This window comes from Calliphora vicina, chromosome 4 (assembly GCF_958450345.1).
Source record: "Calliphora vicina chromosome 4, idCalVici1.1, whole genome shotgun sequence".
Lineage (NCBI taxonomy): Eukaryota > Metazoa > Arthropoda > Insecta > Diptera > Calliphoridae > Calliphora > Calliphora vicina.
In genome coordinates, this window is record NC_088783.1 from 107,186,375 (window position 1) to 107,208,992 (window position 22,618).

At 29.9% G+C, this 22,618-nt stretch overlaps 1 protein-coding gene across 3 annotated transcripts in view; it reads right to left on the bottom strand.

The window, feature by feature from the left end:
• The window catches only part of LOC135959030 (uncharacterized), a 62,159-nt gene that overhangs the window by 12,223 nt on the left and 27,318 nt on the right, over nucleotides 1-22,618 (bottom strand). Inside the window, exon 1 of one of the 3 annotated variants that reach the window (XM_065510022.1) lies at nucleotides 2,823-3,020. The exons of 1 other annotated variant lie outside the window; for it this stretch is intronic. The gene's annotated coding sequence lies outside the window, so the exon portion shown is untranslated. Of the gene's footprint in view, nucleotides 1-2,822; nucleotides 3,021-22,618 lie in introns of those variants that run through there. One more of the 3 variants, XM_065510021.1, reaches the window with a different exon arrangement.

The window sequence follows — 22,618 nt, forward strand, 5'->3', positions numbered from 1 at the left end:
AAAATTATTTGTTAACTAGAAAAAGAAAATAGCGTCGGCCTTAATTATCGCATAAAAAAATTAATAAAGAAATGTTAAAAGATGTACATATGTGGCTCAGAAATAGAATATTTAATTTACAAAAATGAATATTGGCGCTAATTGTCTTCTTTGATTTCCGCACTAGAACACAATAAATATTGGTGTATTTTTAACTTTTGCATTTGATTGGGCCCAATAAGCACAATATTGTTGTGGTTTGACATATGAACCAATAAGTTGTGAAATCACACGATTGACATATAAAATAGACCAATAATTGGTGCATTGCGGCAATCGTGTGATTCTACCTTTAGAAGTGACATTGGTAAAGGAAGAGTTCAAGAAAGTCCGTGATAAATATATTGTAAAGCTGCAAAACCATCCCAATACGCTTGCAAGACAACTTGTGCAGATCCAAACCCGATCCAGGCTCCGTAGAGCAGATCTACCACCCCGCTAAGATGAGTGCCAGTTAACCATTAAGGCTCTCTTGTTGAAGAGCAAATTGTTTTAATTTTAGTTATACGATTTAAATACTTATTGTCGGGTCTATAAAAGGCAGATTCAATAAATAAATAAAGCGTTTAAAAAAAATGTGTAAATTTATCTTTTTTAATAAAATACAATACAAAAAAATGGTTTGAAAGTATCAAATGAAACGCAAGAGTACTATGCAAGTACTAAGTAAGTACGATCGTATCAACTTTTCCATCTCTGATGTTTTTGTTTATATTCCTCTTTGTGATTTTCGCTGTTTTGACGGAAATGCCACTTGATAATAACACAGGAAAAGCGATATTGTTATCGTGGCTGTTGGCTTACTAATGCTTTGGCAATAAATTTGTGTTAGTTTCCAGAATGTTTTAAATATAGAGAAAATATACTTACTAGAAAAAAACTCAAACAAAAAAATTACTCAAAAAAGTTACACATACGAATGATGTTTTTGTTTTCACGTAGTTTTTTTTTTTTTGCTAATACATTCTCACCACTTAGGTTTTTGAAATTATCCATTAGAATTCTCAGTAATTGATAACAGAATCGTAAATTTTAAATACATTTATAGCATTCGGGTATATTCGATTTGTCATACATAATCAACAGAAATTGTTGATTACTGTTGCGACTGAGGGATCGTTAAAAGTAAATGCATCGCACTTAGAGATGCTAAACGGGGAATCCCGTGATTTTCGGGATTTTCCAAATCCCGTTTTTCATAAATAAATAGGGAAAATTGTAATTTTTGTGTGACTTTTTCATTCATTTTGACATTCTACATGGCCGAATATCTCAAAGTGATGTTCAGCAAAGTTGTTAAGCTCAACTCCTGCTACAATATATGTAGTTAATAAAGGAAAACGGTATTTTTGGTTTTCCTTGAGTGGGGCTCTAGAAAATCAATTATTCAACATTTTTTGTAAGTTATCTATCAAAACTCAATTTAAATCCTCTTCAAATGAAATTGATTTTATCTCAGATGAGGAGCTCGAACAAAATGAAAATATTTCGATTGCTAAAAGGCTAAAAGATATTATTAATAAATGTAAAAACCCCAAATAACAATAACGAAACCAAATTATAATGTAGATTTTCAACTTGCAAAAGAAATACATCATTTTATTTCTGAAGGAACAAGAGGAAAATACTTGCAGATTTGTTATAAGTATTTGCAAACGGGTTTGCCAATGTGAAAGATGTTTTTCGGCAGCAGCATATGTCGAAAACAAAATTCGTTCCAGAATGGCAGATGAAACCATAGATGCAATAGTATTCTTAAGAAGCTATTTAAAATAAACACTTTTTATACTAAAGTACGGTTTTTCACCAGTATGTCGATTTTTTTCACGAAAAATCGTATAGCAGAAACGCATTCTACGGAAAATTCTAAGAAGAAACCAGAGGTCTAAAATCGCATTCGTCTTTTATCCAATGATGGCTGACTTCATAAACGCATTTTGCAAAGCAACACTGCAATACATAAGCGGAGTTCAGTATTAAGTGCGAATGGTATTGCATCATTGCATCATTGCAAATGCAAAATTGTAAATGTTTTTGTGTGTATTTTGTTATTGGATTACGGTAAAATTTTGCATTTGCAATGATGCTAGACCATTCGCACTTAACAGTGAATACCGCTATAGTGTTCATAAACGCAATAGATTTTGTTTTGGCAATGTCGCAAGTTCATTATTGCATGAACTGCTTTTATTTATGATTCTTTACAAAACATTTATGCGTTCATGAATGTCACAAAGAATTGCTTTGCCTAGTAATTGCTTTGCATTACTGCGTTTATGAAGTCGGCCGATATTTCAGTATATATATTTTTTTTAATAGTTTTTTTATTGGATAAAAGACGAAATGCGCAAGATAGGATTTGATTTTAGACCTATGGTTTCTTGGGGATAATTTCATAGAATTTTGCGTAGCTTGCGTTTCTGCTATACGATTTTTTACATTTTGATCGTCCATACAAATCGACCCGGCCTAATGTACATACTTTATTGTTATTTCTTCTTATATAATGACTCATGCAAGTATTTTATGCTTTTTAGTGTCTAATAAAAATGAATTGCTAAATAAAAAATTTACTTTCAATTGTAAAGACATAATTATGTACGTTTCTTTCTTATAATTTTCGGGATTTTAGATTTCCCGATTTCGGGATTCTTTACAAAATCCCGAACCGGGGTTCGGCATTTGGTAAAAATCAGTCCCGATTAGCATCTCTAATCGCACTACAGAAATCAAAATTTAACAATAAACCATTTTTCACTATTATTGATTTAAATAATATTTACCAACTTACAGATGCAACAGTTGTTGTTCAATTCTTCACCAAATAAATATTTTTTTCACCAAGAATTTATATTTTGTTTACTTAAGTATTTTTCTTCAACTTGTTTTATACAGATTTTTTATTATAAAATATAATAATTATTGGTTATTATTTTACAAAATAAATCTAATAACTGACTTAAAAAAGCGATATTGTTATCGTGGCTGTTGACTTACTAATGCTTTGGGAATAAATTTGTGTTAGTTTCCAGAATGTTTTAAATATAGAGAAAATATACTTACTAGAAAAAAAACTCAAACAAAAAAATTACTCAAAACAGTTACACATACGAGTGTTGTTTTTGTTTTCACATAGTTTGTTTTTTGCTAATACATTCTCACCACTTAGGTTTTTGACAACTGAGTTAGGTCTTTGACAGGAGAGTTTCCGCTCTATGTATATTAAATTATCCATTAGAATTCTCAGTAATTGATAACAGAATTGTAAATTTTAAATACATTTATAGCATTCGCAATTAGTCATTTATACATATACACTGAATCAATTAAGTCTCCGTACAGACATACTCATAATATAAACTAGCAATTTATGGTCACTTTTCAATACATATTTAAAACTTTTTTTAATTCATTTTATAAAAAATCTTATAAACTAGAAATCAACATAAAAAAAATACAAACGTTTTCCTTAAAAACATAAAAATTTACATAAATTCAATAATTGTACGAAAAGTATCACCAAAAAAGTCTCCGTACAGTTAACCGTTTTAAGGCTAGGAATCCCAATATTAAACTTAATTGCATTTAATATGTGGTAGGTCCTCCTTTCTAAGCAATTGCTTAATTTTAATGGCTGTGCATGGAATGGACCAGCTTTGTTGTTGTCAGGGAATCCAAAAATAAGCAAATTTTAATGGATAGAAAGAAAATTATTATTAACTTGCAAAATGAAGGAAAAAATCTAACCGAAATCAAGGATATTGTAAAAAGACCACGCTCTTCCATTCAGTACGTTATTCAACAGTTCAAAAAAACCGGAACAATGGCAAATAAACAAAGAACTGACCATCCAAGAAAAATAGATCACCACTTAGAGAGAAGAATTGTACGATTTGTAGAAGGTAATCCAAAAATTAACGCATGTTTAATTGCGGGAAACTTGAAAACTAGTGATGAATTAACGGTAAACCCCCAAACTGTAAGAAACGCTCTTAAACTAAATGGATACAATGGTCGAGTAAGCCGTAAGAAGCCCCTTGTTCGAAAAGTGAACATGAAAAAGAGATTGGATTACGCTATCGAGCATATTGATAAAGATTTTTTTATTTTGGGATCGAGTTATTTTTAGCGATGAAAGTAAATTGAATGTTTTTGGTTCTGATGGAAGAGAAATGTTATGGAGAAAGCCAAATACTGAAATGAATCCGAAGCATTTGACGCTAACCGTAAAGCATGGAGGAGGTAACGTTATTGTTTGGGGTTACATGGCTTCATCTGGGGTGGGATAACTTATTTTTGTTGAAAACACTATGGTATAATATGCATACCTTAATATATTAAAAGAAAACTTAAAACAAAGTTCTGGAAAATTAGGCTTGGGACGTTTGTATTGCTTCCAACAAGACAACGATCCTAATCACACATCTAGATTAGTAAAGGAATGTCTTATTTATAATGTTCTTAAGCACTTAAATCGCACAGCTCAGCACCTGATCTCAACCCGATTGAGCATATATGGGATCACTTGGAAAGAAAGGTTCGGCAGCACAATATAACAAGAAAAGATCAGCTAAAAGCCGTTATAATGGAAGAGTGGTATAAAATAGATTCCCTGACAACAACAAAGCTGGTCCATTCCATGCACAGCCATTAAAATGCTGCAATTGCTCAGAAAGGAGGACCTACCACATATTAAATTCAATTAAAATTAATATTGGGATTCCTTGCCTTAAAACGGTTAACTGTACGGAGACTTTTTTGGTGATACTTTTCGTACAATTATTGAATTTATGTAAATTTTTATGTTTTTAATGAAAATGTTTGTAGTTTTTTTATGTTGATTTCTAGTTTATAAGATTTTTTATAAAATGAATTAAAAAAAGGTTTAAATATGTATTGAAAAGTGACCATAAATATCTAGTTTATATTATGAGTATGTCTGTACGGAGACTTAATTGATTCAGTGTACATACCATCAAAAAATTGTGGGTATATTCGATTTGTCATACAACAACTTCTGTTGATTACTGTTGCGACTGAGGGATCGTTAAAAGTAAATGCATCGCACTTAGAGATGCTAAACGGGGAATCCCGTTCCCGAAAATCCCGGGGTTTTCGGATTTTCTAAATCCCGAAGCCCGGGATTTTTTAATTTTAAATCCCGGGGTTTTCGGGATTTTCCAAATCCCGTTTTTCATAAATAAATAGGGGAAATTGTCATTTTTGTGTGACTTTTTCATTCATTTATCGCAAAGTGATGTTCAGCAAAGTTGTTAAGCTCAACTCGTGCTACAATATCTATATATGTATATAAAAGAGTAACGTTACTGACTGACTGACTGATTCATCATCGCACAGCCCAAACGGCTGAAGCTAGAATCACGAAATTTTAACTGTGGGTTCCTCCCTATTCAAAACGATCCGATAAGAAGGGATTTTTGGAAATTCGAACGTTTAGGGGGTAAAAAAGGGTAAATTCGGTAACCTTATATCTTCAAAACTAATAAAGATACAAAAAAACTTAAAATTGCATGTTACTCCATTTAAAAAATAAGCTGACAGGTGTTTCGTACTTTTTCGAAATTCGAACCTTTTAGGGGAGAAAACGAGTAAAAACTGTATTTTGGTACTTTTTTGGCACCCTATGTATCTTTTAAACCAATAAACATAGAAACAAAATTTAAATCGTATTCTTTACTTATCAAAAAATAAAAAATATAGGTTTGGTACTTTTTGGAAATTCAAACCCTTAAGGGATAAAAATTGTGTTTATTTTTGGTACCTTTTCATAAAATATGTTTTTCTATAATTTGACATAGACATACGAATATTTCATTATGATCTCCCACCACGATACAGAAATTTATTTGAATTAAATTTTACCAAAGCAATGGGGATAAAAAAGGTACCAAAAAGGGGATAAAATCGGGAAAATACATTTTATTGCAAATTATTAAGCCGATTTTGATAATTTTTTTAACATTGGTTCCTGGATTCATACAAAAATTAACTAACAGGTTGTTATTTGGAACTCGAGTGCCATGGTGTATTTTAGGCCAAATCCGGGTAAACAGCTTGGTACTTTTTTTAAAACATATTTATTATTGGGCACATTAACACAGATTTTAATCGATTGAGACATGTCTGTAGCATAAACAACTTTTGCAAAATGAAATAATTTAAAATTTCAGACTTGAGGGGTGTTCAAGGACGAAAAGGGAAATTGGTACTTTTCTGCTAATGGTACCTTTTTAATATTTTAAATTATTTCACTTATCGACATTAAAGTTAGCTGATATGTATCTGAGTGAAGTTAGTGTTAGAAATAAGGGATTATATTTAGGTACCAAAATGTGAGAACTGAACTATAGGTACTTTTTCATTCTTCTAATGGTACTTTTTGAATTTTCTATTACAATGGACTTAGAAACATGAAATTAAGCATATATGGTCCTAAGTGAGTGAGAATTCTATGGGAAGACTTTTTGGTACTTTTTCTTTATTCGAATGGTACTTTTTGTAATTTCTTCACCAATGAAGCTAGAAACATGAAATAAAGCTTACATGGGCCAGAGTGGGTGGGCATCTACAAGTGACTGCTTTTTGGTACTTTTTCTATATTATAATGGTACTTTTTGAATTTTCTATAATAATGGACCTAGAAATATGTAATTAAGCGTATATGGTCCTATTTGAGTGAAAATTCAAGCGGATAATTCATGGTACTTTTTCTTTATTATAATGGTACTTTTTTTTAATTTTGTATAACAAAGGACTTAGAAACATGAAATTAATCATACACGGTCCTAAGTCAGTGAGAATTCTAGGGGGAGACTTTTTGGTACTTTTTGAATGGTACTTTTTGTAATTTTTTCACCAATGAACCTAGAAACATGAAGTAAAGCTTATATGGACCGGAGTGAGTGGGAATCAACAAGTGCTTGATTTTTGGTACTTTTTCTTTTTTTTTAATTTTTTTTCTAGTTTTTAAAAAAAATTTATGACAAAAAAAATTGTTTGATGAAAAAAAAAAATCGGGTTAAAAAATATCTTTCCCGATTTTGACCCATTGTAGGTCCAACTTACTATATCCTTATCTACATCGTTGCAATGGACTTTGAAATATCTATCATTAGATATCCATATTGTCTATATTAATGACTTAGTAATCCAGATATAGATAAAAAATAGGTAAAAAATCGAGGTTGTCCCGGTTTTTTGCTCATATCTCCGTTATTTATGGACGGATTTTGCTGATTTTAAATAGCAAACTTCTCGAAAGCATGTCTGATAGAATTATTGAAGATTTGGATCCCGAAGATATCTGGGGTCTTCAGAAAATTGATTTCAACAGACAGACAGACGGACATGGCTTAATCGACTCCGCTATCTATAAGGATCCAGAATATATGTATATACTTTATAGGGTTGGAAATGAAAAATGTAGAAATTACAAACGGAATGACAAATTTATATATACCCTTCTCACGAAGTTGAAGGGACGTATATATTTTTAAAAATTACCGAACCCAAGTAGGTTTATCACATCAAAAAAGTTGGCGAAAATTTAACAAATATCTCTTAAACCAAAAATTTCTAAATTATTCTTGACATTCGGATAAGAACTGAATTTTTGTTGATATTTTGTAAGTCCGAGGCGAGCAACTTTGGGGGCTGCCCACCAGCCTCAAATTTAAAACATAAAATTTTCTATAGAAAATATGTAACTGTTATACACAAAATTTTGTTTAGATTTTCTTGGTTGGATTGGTTGGTATAACAATATTGTGTCTGTGAAGTACTCAAATATGCAAAGAATATTTGGTTTGAATGAGTCTCTTCTATGTAATATAAACGCCATGATTGGATTATAACGAAAAGCAAAAGAAATGTGTAAATACACTCAACAACGTTAATTGAATATAAATTCATCCTGTATAAGACCGTTTTAAAACTAATTTCGACATATGGAATTCAATTATGGGGAATGGCTAGTATACACCAGTATTTCTCTTGTACAGAGGGCCCAATCTAAAATTCTTAGGACCATGACGGAAGCACCATGGTATATAAGAAATGAAAATATCCACAGGGACTTAAGGTAGGATCACACGATTGCCGCAATGCATTTAATACAATTTGTTTTGTGCTGAATTGGGGACCAATAAAGAAATTGTCCCAATCAAATTCTCTGCAGTCAGCCTCATTTTATATAAATTTGATTGTCGTAAATTGGCGCAAAGCGATTTAGTGGCAATAATTGTCGCATTCCAGTCACACGATTGTTCTAGTTTACGGCAACTCAGAGAAACAGCTGTTGTGCTAGATGTTAAATTTTGTTTTGTTTACAAAAATCTATTTGTGAAAAAATTATTTGTTAACTAGAAAAAGAAAATAGCGTCGGCCTTAATTATCGCATAAAAAAATTAATAAAGAAATGTTAAAAGATGTACATACATATGTGGCTCAGAAATAGAATATTTAATTTACAAAAATGAATATTGGCGCTAATTGTCTTCTTTGATTTCCGCACTAGAACACAATAAATATTGGTGTATTTTTAACTTTTGCATTTGATTGGGCCCAATAAGCACAATATTGTTGTGGTTTGACATATGAACCAATAAGTTGTGAAATCACACGATTGACATATAAAATAGACCAATAATTGGTGCATTGCGGCAATCGTGTGATTCTACCTTTAGAAGTGACATTGGTAAAGGAAGAGTTCAAGAAAGTCCGTGATAAATATATTGTAAAGCTGCAAAACCATCCCAATACGCTTGCAAGACAACTTGTGCAGATCCAAACCCGATCCAGGCTCCGTAGAGCAGATCTACCACCCCGCTAAGATGAGTGCCAGTTAACCATTAAGGCTCTCTTGTTGAAGAGCAAATTGTTTTAATTTTTAGTTATACGATTTAAATACTTATTGTCGGGTCTATAAAAGGCAGATTCAATAAATAAATAAAGCGTTTAAAAAAAATGTGTAAATTTATCTTTTTTAATAAAATACAATACAAAAAAATGGTTTGAAAGTATCAAATGAAACGCAAGAGTACTATGCAAGTACTAAGTAAGTACGATCGTATCAACTTTTCCATCTCTGATGTTTTTGTTTATATTCCTCTTTGTGATTTTCGCTGTTTTGACGGAAATGCCACTTGATAATAACACAGGAAAAGCGATATTGTTATCGTGGCTGTTGGCTTACTAATGCTTTGGCAATAAATTTGTGTTAGTTTCCAGAATGTTTTAAATATAGAGAAAATATACTTACTAGAAAAAAACTCAAACAAAAAAATTACTCAAAAAAGTTACACATACGAATGATGTTTTTGTTTTCACGTAGTTTTTTTTTTTTTGCTAATACATTCTCACCACTTAGGTTTTTGAAATTATCCATTAGAATTCTCAGTAATTGATAACAGAATCGTAAATTTTAAATACATTTATAGCATTCGAGTATATTCGATTTGTCATATTTGTTACATAATCAACAGAAATTGTTGATTACTGTTGCGACTGAGGGATCGTTAAAAGTAAATGCATCGCACTTAGAGATGCTAAACGGGGAATCCCGTGATTTTCGGGATTTTCCAAATCCCGTTTTTCATAAATAAATAGGGAAAATTGTAATTTTTGTGTGACTTTTTCATTCATTTTGACATTCTACATGGCCGAATATCTCAAAGTGATGTTCAGCAAAGTTGTTAAGCTCAACTCCTGCTACAATATATGTAGTTAATAAAGGAAAACGGTATTTTTGGTTTTCCTTGAGTGGGGCTCTAGAAAATCAATTCTTCAACATTTTTTGTAAGTTATCTATCAAAACTCAATTTAAATCCTCTTCAAATGAAATTGATTTTATCTCAGATGAGGAGCTCGAACAAAATGAAAATATTTCGATTGCTAAAAGGCTAAAAGATATTATTAATAAATGTAAAAACCCCAAATAACAATATCGAAACCAAATTATAATGTAGATTTTCAACTTGCAAAAGAAATACATCATTTTATTTCTGAAGGAACAAGAGGAAAATACTTGCAGATTTGTTATAAGTATTTGCAAACGGGTTTGCCAATGTGAAAGATGTTTTTCGGCAGCAGCATATAGTTACATGTTTATGAACTACCCTAATACTTTCTTTATCTCTTTATATTTACATTCTTTAATTTAACTTTAATTCTTCTTATTACTTAATTTATTATTACTTACTATAATTCTTATTTTGCTTTAATTCTAATTGTTAATAGTTTCTATCATCCAAAATTATCAACTATTTTCTTTTAAATTATATTATCGTTATTTTTCATTATTTTAAACCAGTCTTACCGTTATTTTTAAACTATATAAAAGAACCAAATATTGTAACAAGAGTTTAGAATTTAAGTGTCGTTTGAATTGTAAACATCAATTTTTAAATAATAAATATCATATAATTTCGAAAATCACACTTTTGTTTTAATCAATTAAGTGGCGCAGTCGGTATACGAACCAAGTTTAATTATTAAGAAAATCAAAAATTCCATAAGTGAAGTTTATTAAAAGTTTTTCTGCAAATAAATTAAACTATAAACTATTTTATAGAATATTCTTTGGCAAATTTTAAACCATTTGTCTAAATAAAAAAAGAATATTATTAAAAAAGAGAACTTCATATAGTGATCTTTATAAAAACTATTGACAATTTTAAAAAACAAATTGTCATCAAAAATAAATGTTTAAAACAATAAAAGTGTGGAAAGATTTTGTGAAATTTAAATATATATTTTCATCAAACGAAAATTTAAGAAAAATAAATCGGAACTAAATTTGTAAAGTTTAAAAACAAATTATTAACAAACACAAAAATTAAAACAATAAATATATGAACTATATAGTTTTGTGAACTTAAAACTAAAAGAATATTCTATCAAACATTAAAAACTAATAAAATTATGAAAACACAAGATTAAAAAAAAATTTTGACTTAAATAAAAAATTGATAAATTGGTGAACTTTTTGTAAAACAATGACAAATACAAAATAAAAGTCAAAACAAGTAAAACAATTTTTTTTTATATACATCAAATCAAATATAAGAACAACAAATCAATGATAATCAGCAACAAACGAGTTTACAACATTCAAGGTTAAACAAAAAAATTAATAAACATAAAGAAAAACTAAAAAGAAATTACAACAAAACATTAAAAACGAAGAAAAAAAGAAAGCAGGAATAAGTAACACTTGCTCCAGAATTAACAACAATCATCTCATTGATAAAAACAACAACAACTAGCTAGAGCAATAACAATTCATCACTACAACAACACAATATTGCAATCATGGCTTTCAATGCGTTTGATCTCTTGGAAGGTGTACCCGAATTCGATGGGAGAACAGAGGATTTGGAAATGTTTACGAAACATGTTGAGGAGATTCGTAAATTTGTTGATGCATCTCTACTTGTTTTATTTGATTTAAGAGTAAGAAACAAAATAGTATCAAGGGCAAATATTGCTCTTATTAATAACAATAACCCAACTAAATGGGACGAGATTAAGGTATTATTAAGAATTAATTTTAACATTTCAGAAAGTATAGAGAGTATTATTAATAAAATAAAAGTTGCAGAGTTTAGAAATAATGTCAGTGATTTTTACGAATACATGTTAAAATTATTAACAAAATTAAATTTGAAAACAAGTATAGATAGAGAAAACGAGCAATGGTATAGTTGTAAAAATAATGAGAATATGGTATTAAAAATTTTTATATCAAAATTGTCTAATGAACCAAAATTAGTGTTGAATTCCAGAAATCCACATTCATTATTAAAAGCTAAGGAAATACTAATAGAAACTGAGTATTTTTATACAAAAAAATCTAATTTTCAAAATGTAAATAATTCGGACAATAACAAAAATAGAAATTTTTATTATAATCGTAATAGAAAATTTACTAATTCTCAATCATATTCACAATCTTATAATCCTAATTCCAATCAATTTGTGCAGAACAATAATGGATTCATTCCTAATAATGATAATAATTTTCGCCAAGGCAACAATAACCCAATTAATTTTTCAAATCAATATCGGACATTTAACTGCAATGATAATTTTCAAAGTTCACGACAAGCACAAAATAACGCAGGAAATTTTCAAAATCATGGAATATCGCATAATTTTAATGATAATAATAATAATATCAATAGTGGCAATAACCCTGTGAACTTTGACACAGTTAGGTCTCAACAATCTAGTGTTAATAGTTCAAATAGAATGGACGTTACCAATATTCAGGCTTCAAATTTTCAATTACAGGCCGAAGAGCTTTACCCTGTATAATAGTGCAAACAAGAACCATTCCAATTAAATTATTATTAGATACAGGATCTGGTACTACACTGATAAGAAGAGGCTTATTTCATAGTTCTTTTAGAACAGAACTTGAAATCCCTATTATACTCAACACTATTTGCTCTAAAACTGCGACATCTTCAAAGATAACAATTCCTCTTTTTAAAGAATTTAATTCTCCTAGTGCAAAAATTGAAATGTTAGAAACGGAAATATTTAGTGATTTCGATGGTATTTTGGGATGTAATATTTTAAAACCATTAGGAGCGAAAATTGATTTAAAGGAGAATTTATTGATAACTTCAAATGCTAAAATTCCACTAGTATATGAAAACTCTTCTATAGAATACAATGAAGATGATAAATCGTATTTAGAGACCACAGTAAAAGATGTTAATTTTAATGAACCTAAAATGGAATATTTAACGGAAAAATTAAAAACAGACAATTTGAATAATGAAGGGATTGAGGAATTAACAAAATTAATTAGGAATTTTAAAAATGTTTTTTATATGGAAGGTGATAATTTATCTGCCGTAATTAAATACGGACATAGGATACCGACAATTAATGATATTCCTGTGTATTCGAAAACATATCGTTTCCCACACATACACAAGGATGAGGTTGAAAAACAGGTAGATGAAATGTTAAAATCGGGTATAATAACCAAATCTTGTAGCCCATACAATGCTCCAATTTGGGTTGTACCCAAGAAAATTGATAATTCAGGAAAGGAAAAATGGAGAGTAGTAGTAGACTATAGAAAATTAAATGACGTAACTATAGAGGACAAATTTCCCATTCCTAATATGGAGGACTTATTTTCAAAATTAGGAAACTCTCAATATTTTAGCACTATAGATTTGGCCAAAGGATTTCATCAGATCCCTATATTACCAGAGGACAGACATAAGACTGCATTTTCTACTGCAACTGGCCACTATGAATTTACAAGAATGCCTTTTGGCTTGAAAAATGCCCCAGCATCATTTCAGAGAATGATGAACGAAGTTTTGCACGATTACATTAATAATATATGTGTAGTCTATTTAGACGATATTTTAGTATTCTCGACTTCTCTTCAAGAGCATATGTTGTCATTGATGAAAATTTTTCAGAGAATCTCTGATTATAACCTAAAAGTACAGGTAGACAAATGCAATTTCTTTAAACACGAGTCAGAATATCTTGGCCATATTATAACGCCTGACGGGATTAAACCAAATCCTGATAAGATTTCCGTAATAAAGAAAATATCACTTCCAAGAACAATTAAGGAAATAAGATCCTTCCTAGGCTTAACTGGTTTATACAGGAAATTTATAAAAGATTACAGCCAAATTGCATTACCAATGATTTCATATTTAAAGAAAGGCTCACATATAGATGTGAATAATCAGAATTACATTGATTCCTTTAACAAATTAAAGAAAATTTTATGTACTACTCCAGTCTTGTCTTTTCCAAACTTTGACAAAATGTTTGTTTTGACAACAGATGCCAGTAATGAGGCCTTAGGTGCGGTATTATCGCAGGATGGACACCCAATCGCTTTTTCGTCAAGGACATTAAACCAACATGAGCTTAATTATAGCACAATAGAAAAAGAATTGTTAGCGATTGTGTGGTCAATTAAATATTTCAGACCCTATTTATTTGGACGAAAATTTAAAGTACAAACTGATCATCGACCACTTATGTGGCTTAGTTCTTTAAAGGAGCCTAATATGAAATTACAAAGATGGAAAATTCTATTAAATGAATATGACTTTGAAATTGAGTACATTAAGGGAAAAACAAATCAGGTTGCAGACTTTCTTAGTCGTGTAGATGTTAATGTCTTAATGGAAAATGAGGAAAATGTAAATACTGACAGAGCTACAATACACAGTGGAAAGGAAAACTTGAACGACCATATTCTTATTTCGGAATCTCCAATTAATATATTTAAAAATCAGATTGTAGTGATGTTAGGAAAAAAGTATAATTATGAGGAACTTACTTTATACGATAGCAAAACTAGACATATAATAACATTAAAGGAGTATTTTGAGGAAAAAGTACTAGATTTTTTGAGACAAATTTTTCCTATAAAAGGAACAGTGGCAATTTTTTGTGAAAATTTTGAACTTTACAAGAATCTCCAACGGACAATAGTTCATTATTTTTCAAATTTATCGGAAATTAAATTTTTACGTTGCTCCAAATTTATTAAAGATATAGATATCACAATGATAAGAATCATAGAGGGATAGAGGAAACATATCTAGAGTTGAAGGATAAAATTTACTATCCTAATCTGAAAAGGGAAATTCATAAATTTATTAATAATTGTACTATATGTAATATGTGCAAATTTGATAGAAGGCCTATAAAGACAAAGCTTTGTGTTACGGAAACACCTATTCAATCAAATGAAATAATTCATGTCGATATATGGTTTTTGAACAAGCAGACAACTTTTTTAACTTGTATTGATAAACTTTCGAAACATGTTTCAGTACATTATATAAGCGACAAAAATTCCTTAACTATTGTTGAAAAACTAAGGGAAAGATTCTCTGTTTTAGGAAAACCAGGTAAGATAATTGCTGACAATGAATTCAACACAGCATTTATCAGAAATTTTTTGAATTCAGAAGATGTCGAAATTCACTTCACATCTCCGAATACACATACTGGGAACTCGGATATAGAACGGTTCCATTTAACATTGAATGAACATATAAGATTGTTTAAATTGGATCGAAAGGATAATGACTTAGATGATAAAGCTCTTGTATATAAATCTGTACAAATATATAATGATTCCATACATAGCACAACGGGATATAAACCAAATGACTTACTTCACAACAAAGTGGATAAATCAGTATGGGATACGTTGCATAAGAAAATTCATGAACAAAAGATTGATAGAATTAGGAAAATTAATGAAAATAGAGAAGATTGTCATGAATATACAGAGAGAGAATTAGTAAAGAATCTTGGGTTTCAGAATTTGAAGCAAAAACCAAAATATATAATAAAACAAGTTAAAGAAAAAAAGAACACGCATTTTATTGATGAAAATAATTGTAAAAGAGATAGACAAATTGTTAAAAGAATTTTTAAATACCAAAATGAAATACCAGATATAAAGTTTGACAGAAAAATCACTGGCAGAAATTATTCGAAAACTAAATAAAAAATCTAAAGAAAAGAAAAAATCTAAAGAAAAATAACAAGTAATGAATTTAATTAATCAGACACAATATAATATACTGTAATATACAATATGTACAATTAGTTTATAAGAATTTATATGCATATTTTTAATTAAAAACCATTGTTAATATTTAAAATACTTGAGAAGTAAATCTAAATTTCCACATTCCAGGAGTAATGTGTACTCAAAGTGTGGGGGAGTTACATGTTTATGAACTACCCTAATACTTTCTTTATCTCTTTATATTTACATTCTTTAATTTAACTTTAATTCTTCTTATTACTTAATTTATTATTACTTACTATAATTCTTATTTTGCTTTAATTCTAATTGTTAATAGTTTCTATCATCCAAAATTATCAACTATTTTCTTTTAAATTATATTATCGTTATTTTTCATTATTTTAAACCAGTCTTACCGTTATTTTTAAACTATATAAAAGAACCAAATATTGTAACAAGAGTTTAGAATTTAAGTGTCGTTTGAATTGTAAACATCAATTTTTAAATAATAAATATCATATAATTTCGAAAATCACACTTTTGTTTTAATCAATTAAGTATATGTCGAAAACAAAATTCGTTCCAGAATGGCAGATGAAACCATAGATGCAATAGTATTCTTAAGAAGCTATTTAAAATAAACACTTTTTATACTAAAGTACGGTTTTTCACCAGTATGTCGATTTTTTTAACGAAAAATCGTATAGCAGAAACGCATTCTACGGAAAATTCTAAGAAGAAACCAGAGGTCTAAAATCGCATTCGTCTTTTATCCAATGATGGCTGACTTCATAAACGCATTTTGCAAAGCAACACTGCAATACATAAGCGGAGTTCAGTATTAAGTGCGAATGGTATTGCATCATTGCATCATTGCAAATGCAAAATTGTAAATGTTTTTGTGTGTATTTTGTTATTGGATTACGGTAAAATTTTGCATTTGCAATGATGCTAGACCATTCGCACTTAACAGTGAATACCGCTATAGTGTTCATAAACGCAATAGATTTTGTTTTGGCAATGTCGCAAGTTCATTATTGCATGAACTGCTTTTATTTATGATTCTTTACAAAACATTTATGCGTTCATGAATGTCACAAAGAATTGCTTTGCCTAGTAATTGCTTTGCATTACTGCGTTTATGAAGTCGGCCGATATTTCAGTATATATATTTTTTTTAATAGTTTTTTTATTGGATAAAAGACGAAATGCGCAAGATAGGATTTGATTTTAGACCTATGGTTTCTTGGGGATAATTTCATAGAATTTTGCGTAGCTTGCGTTTCTGCTATACGATTTTTTACATTTTGATCGTCCATACAAATCGACCCGGCCTAATGTACATACTTTATTGTTATTTCTTCTTATATAATGACTCATGCAAGTATTTTATGCTTTTTAGTGTCTAATAAAAATGAATTGCTAAATAAAAAATTTACTTTCAATTGTAAAGACATAATTATGTACGTTTCTTTCTTATAATTTTCGGGATTTTAGATTTCCCGATTTCGGGATTCTTTACAAAATCCCGAACCGGGGTTCGGCATTTGGTAAAAATCAGTCCCGATTAGCATCTCTAATCGCACTACAGAAATCAAAATTTAACAATAAACCATTTTTCACTATTATTGATTTAAATAATATTTACCAACTTACAGATGCAACAGTTGTTGTTCAATTCTTCACCAAATAAATATTTTTTTCACCAAGAATTTATATTTTGTTTACTTAAGTATTTTTCTTCAACTTGTTTTATACAGATTTTTTATTATAAAATATAATAATTATTTGTTATTATTTTACAAAATAAATCTAATAACTGACTTAAAAAAGCGATATTGTTATCGTGGCTGTTGACTTACTAATGCTTTGGGAATAAATTTGTGTTAGTTTCCAGAATGTTTTAAATATAGAGAAAATATACTTACTAGAAAAAAAACTCAAACAAAAAAATTACTCAAAACAGTTACACATACGAGTGTTGTTTTTGTTTTCACATAGTTTGTTTTTTGCTAATACATTCTCACCACTTAGGTTTTTGACAACTGAGTTAGGTCTTTGACAGGAGAGTTTCCGCTCTATGTATATTAAATTATCCATTAGAATTCTCAGTAATTGATAACAGAATTGTAAATTTTAAATACATTTATAGCATTCGCAATTAGTCATTTATACATATACACTGAATCAATTAAGTCTCCGTACAGACATACTCATAATATAAACTAGCAATTTATGGTCACTTTTCAATACATATTTAAAACTTTTTTTAATTCATTTTATAAAAAATCTTATAAACTAGAAATCAACATAAAAAAAATACAAACGTTTTCCTTAAAAACATAAAAATTTACATAAATTCAATAATTGTACGAAAAGTATCACCAAAAAAGTCTCCGTACAGTTAACCGTTTTAAGGCTAGGAATCCCAATATTAAACTTAATTGCATTTAATATGTGGTAGGTCCTCCTTTCTAAGCAATTGCTTAATTTTAATGGCTGTGCATGGAATGGACCAGCTTTGTTGTTGTCAGGGAATCCAAAAATAAGCAAATTTTAATGGATAGAAAGAAAATTATTATTAACTTGCAAAATGAAGGAAAAAATCTAACCGAAATCAAGGATATTGTAAAAAGACCACGCTCTTCCATTCAGTACGTTATTCAACAGTTCAAAAAAACCGGAACAATGGCAAATAAACAAAGAACTGACCATCCAAGAAAAATAGATCACCACTTAGAGAGAAGAATTGTACGATTTGTAGAAGGTAATCCAAAAATTAACGCATGTTTAATTGCGGGAAACTTGAAAACTAGTGATGAATTAACGGTAAACCCCCAAACTGTAAGAAACGCTCTTAAACTAAATGGATACAATGGTCGAGTAAGCCGTAAGAAGCCCCTTGTTCGAAAAGTGAACATGAAAAAGAGATTGGATTACGCTATCGAGCATATTGATAAAGATTTTTTTATTTTGGAATCGAGTTATTTTTAGCGATGAAAGTAAATTGAATGTTTTTGGTTCTGATGGAAGAGAAATGTTATGGAGAAAGCCAAATACTGAAATGAATCCGAAGCATTTGACGCTAACCGTAAAGCATGGAGGAGGTAACGTTATTGTTTGGGGTTACATGGCTTCATCTGGGGTGGGATAACTTATTTTTGTTGAAAACACTATGGTATAATATGCATACCTTAATATATTAAAAGAAAACTTAAAACAAAGTTCTGGAAAATTAGGCTTGGGACGTTTGTATTGCTTCCAACAAGACAACGATCCTAATCACACATCTAGATTAGTAAAGGAATGTCTTATTTATAATGTTCTTAAGCACTTAAATCGCACAGCTCAGCACCTGATCTCAACCCGATTGAGCATATATGGGATCACTTGGAAAGAAAGGTTCGGCAGCACAATATAACAAGAAAAGATCAGCTAAAAGCCGTTATAATGGAAGAGTGGTATAAAATAGATTCCCTGACAACAACAAAGCTGGTCCATTCCATGCACAGCCATTAAAATGCTGCAATTGCTCAGAAAGGAGGACCTACTACATATTAAATTCAATTAAAATTAATATTGGGATTCCTTGCCTTAAAACGGTTAACTGTACGGAGACTTTTTTGGTGATACTTTTCGTACAATTATTGAATTTATGTAAATTTTTATGTTTTTAATGAAAATGTTTGTAGTTTTTTTATGTTGATTTCTAGTTTATAAGATTTTTTATAAAATGAATTAAAAAAAGGTTTAAATATGTATTGAAAAGTGACCATAAATATCTAGTTTATATTATGAGTATGTCTGTACGGAGACTTAATTGATTCAGTGTACATACCATCAAAAAATTGTGGGTATATTCGATTTGTCATACAACAACTTCTGTTGATTACTGTTGCGACTGAGGGATCGTTAAAAGTAAATGCATCGCACTTAGAGATGCTAAACGGGGAATCCCGTTCCCGAAAATCCCGGGGTTTTCGGATTTTCTAAATCCCGAAGCCCGGGATTTTTTAATTTTAAATCCCGGGGTTTTCGGGATTTTCCAAATCCCGTTTTTCATAAATAAATAGGGGAAATTGTCATTTTTGTGTGACTTTTTCATTCATTTATCGCAAAGTGATGTTCAGCAAAGTTGTTAAGCTCAACTCGTGCTACAATATCTATATATGTATATAAAAGAGTAACGTTACTGACTGACTGACTGATTCATCATCGCACAGCCCAAACGGCTGAAGCTAGAATCACGAAATTTTAACTGTGGGTTCCTCCCTATTCAAAACGATCCGATAAGAAGGGATTTTTGGAAATTCGAACGTTTAGGGGGTAAAAAAGGGTAAATTCGGTAACCTTATATCTTCAAAACTAATAAAGATACAAAAAAACTTAAAATTGCATGTTACTCCATTTAAAAAATAAGCTGACAGGTGTTTCGTACTTTTTCGAAATTCGAACCTTTTAGGGGAGAAAACGAGTAAAAACTGTATTTTGGTACTTTTTTGGCACCCTATGTATCTTTTAAACCAATAAACATAGAAACAAAATTTAAATCGTATTCTTTACTTATCAAAAAATAAAAAATATAGGTTTGGTACTTTTTGGAAATTCAAACCCTTAAGGGATAAAAATTGTGTTTATTTTTGGTACCTTTTCATAAAATATGTTTTTCTATAATTTGACATAGACATACGAATATTTCATTATGATCTCCCACCACGATACAGAAATTTATTTGAATTAAATTTTACCAAAGCAATGGGGATAAAAAAGGTACCAAAAAGGGGATAAAATCGGGAAAATACATTTTATTGCAAATTATTAAGCCGATTTTGATAATTTTTTTAACATTGGTTCCTGGATTCATACAAAAATTAACTAACAGGTTGTTATTTGGAACTCGAGTGCCATGGTGTATTTTAGGCCAAATCCGGGTAAACAGCTTGGTACTTTTTTTAAAACATATTTATTATTGGGCACATTAACACAGATTTTAATCGATTGAGACATGTCTGTAGCATAAACAACTTTTGCAAAATGAAATAATTTAAAATTTCAGACTTGAGGGGTGTTCAAGGACGAAAAGGGAAATTGGTACTTTTCTGCTAATGGTACCTTTTTAATATTTTAAATTATTTCACTTATCGACATTAAAGTTAGCTGATATGTATCTGAGTGAAGTTAGTGTTAGAAATAAGGGATTATATTTAGGTACCAAAATGTGAGAACTGAACTATAGGTACTTTTTCATTCTTCTAATGGTACTTTTTGAATTTTCTATTACAATGGACTTAGAAACATGAAATTAATCATACACGGTCCTAAGTCAGTGAGAATTCTAGGGGGAGACTTTTTGGTACTTTTTGAATGGTACTTTTTGTAATTTCTTCACCAATGAACCTAGAAACATGAAGTAAAGCTTATATGGACCGGAGTGAGTGGGAATCAACAAGTGCCTGATTTTTGGTACTTTTTCTTTTTTTTTTGTTATTTTTTAATTTTTTTTCTAGTTTTTAAAAAAAATTTATGACAAAAAAAATTGTTTGATGAAAAAAAAAAATCGGGTTAAAAAATATCTTTCCCGATTTTGACCCATTGTAGGTCCAACTTACTATATCCTTATCTACATCGTTGCAATGGACTTTGAAATATCTATCATTAGATATCCATATTGTCTATATTAATGACTTAGTAATCCAGATATAGATAAAAAATAGGTAAAAAATCGAGGTTGTCCCGGTTTTTTGCTCATATCTCCGTTATTTATGGACGGATTTTGCTGATTTTAAATAGCAAACTTCTCGAAAGCATGTCTGATAGAATTATTGAAGATTTGGATCCCGAAGATATCTGGGGTCTTCAGAAAATTGATTTCAACAGACAGACAGACGGACATGGCTTAATCGACTCCGCTATCTATAAGGATCCAGAATATATGTATATACTTTATAGGGTTGGAAATGAAAAATGTAGAAATTACAAACCGAATGACAAATTTATATATACCCTTCTCACGAAGTTGAAGGGACGTATATATTTTTAAAAATTACCGAACCCAAGTAGGTTTATCACATCAAAAAAGTTGGCGAAAATTTAACAAATATCTCTTAAACCAAAAATTTCTAAATTATTCTTGACATTCGGATAAGAACTGAATTTTTGTTGATATTTTGTAAGTCCGAGGCGAGCAACTTTGGGGGCTGCCCACCAGCCTCAAATTTAAAACATAAAATTTTCTATAGAAAATATGTAACTGTTATACACAAAATTTTGTTTAGATTTTCTTGGTTGGATTGGTTGGTATAACAATATTGTGTCTGTGAAGTACTCAAATATGCAAAGAATATTTGGTTTGAATGAGTCTCTTCTATGTAATATAAACGCCATGATTGGATTATAACGAAAAGCAAAAGAAATGTGTAAATACACTCAACAACGTTAATTGAATATAAATTCATCCTGTATAAGACCGTTTTAAAACTAATTTCGACATATGGAATTCAATTATGGGGAATGGCTAGTATACACCAGTATTTCTCTTGTACAGAGGGCCCAATCTAAAATTCTTAGGACCATGACGGAAGCACCATGGTATATAAGAAATGAAAATATCCACAGGGACTTAAGGTAGGATCACACGATTGCCGCAATGCATTTAATACAATTTGTTTTGTGCTGAATTGGGGACCAATAAAGAAATTGTCCCAATCAAATTCTCTGCAGTCAGCCTCATTTTATATAAATTTGATTGTCGTAAATTGGCGCAAAGCGATTTAGTGGCAATAATTGTCGCATTCCAGTCACACGATTGTTCTAGTTTACGGCAACTCAGAGAAACAGCTGTTGTGCTAGATGTTAAATTTTGTTTTGTTTACAAAAATCTATTTGTGAAAAAATTATTTGTTAACTAGAAAAAGAAAATAGCGTCGGCCTTAATTATCGCATAAAAAAATTAATAAAGAAATGTTAAAAGATGTACATACATATGTGGCTCAGAAATAGAATATTTAATTTACAAAA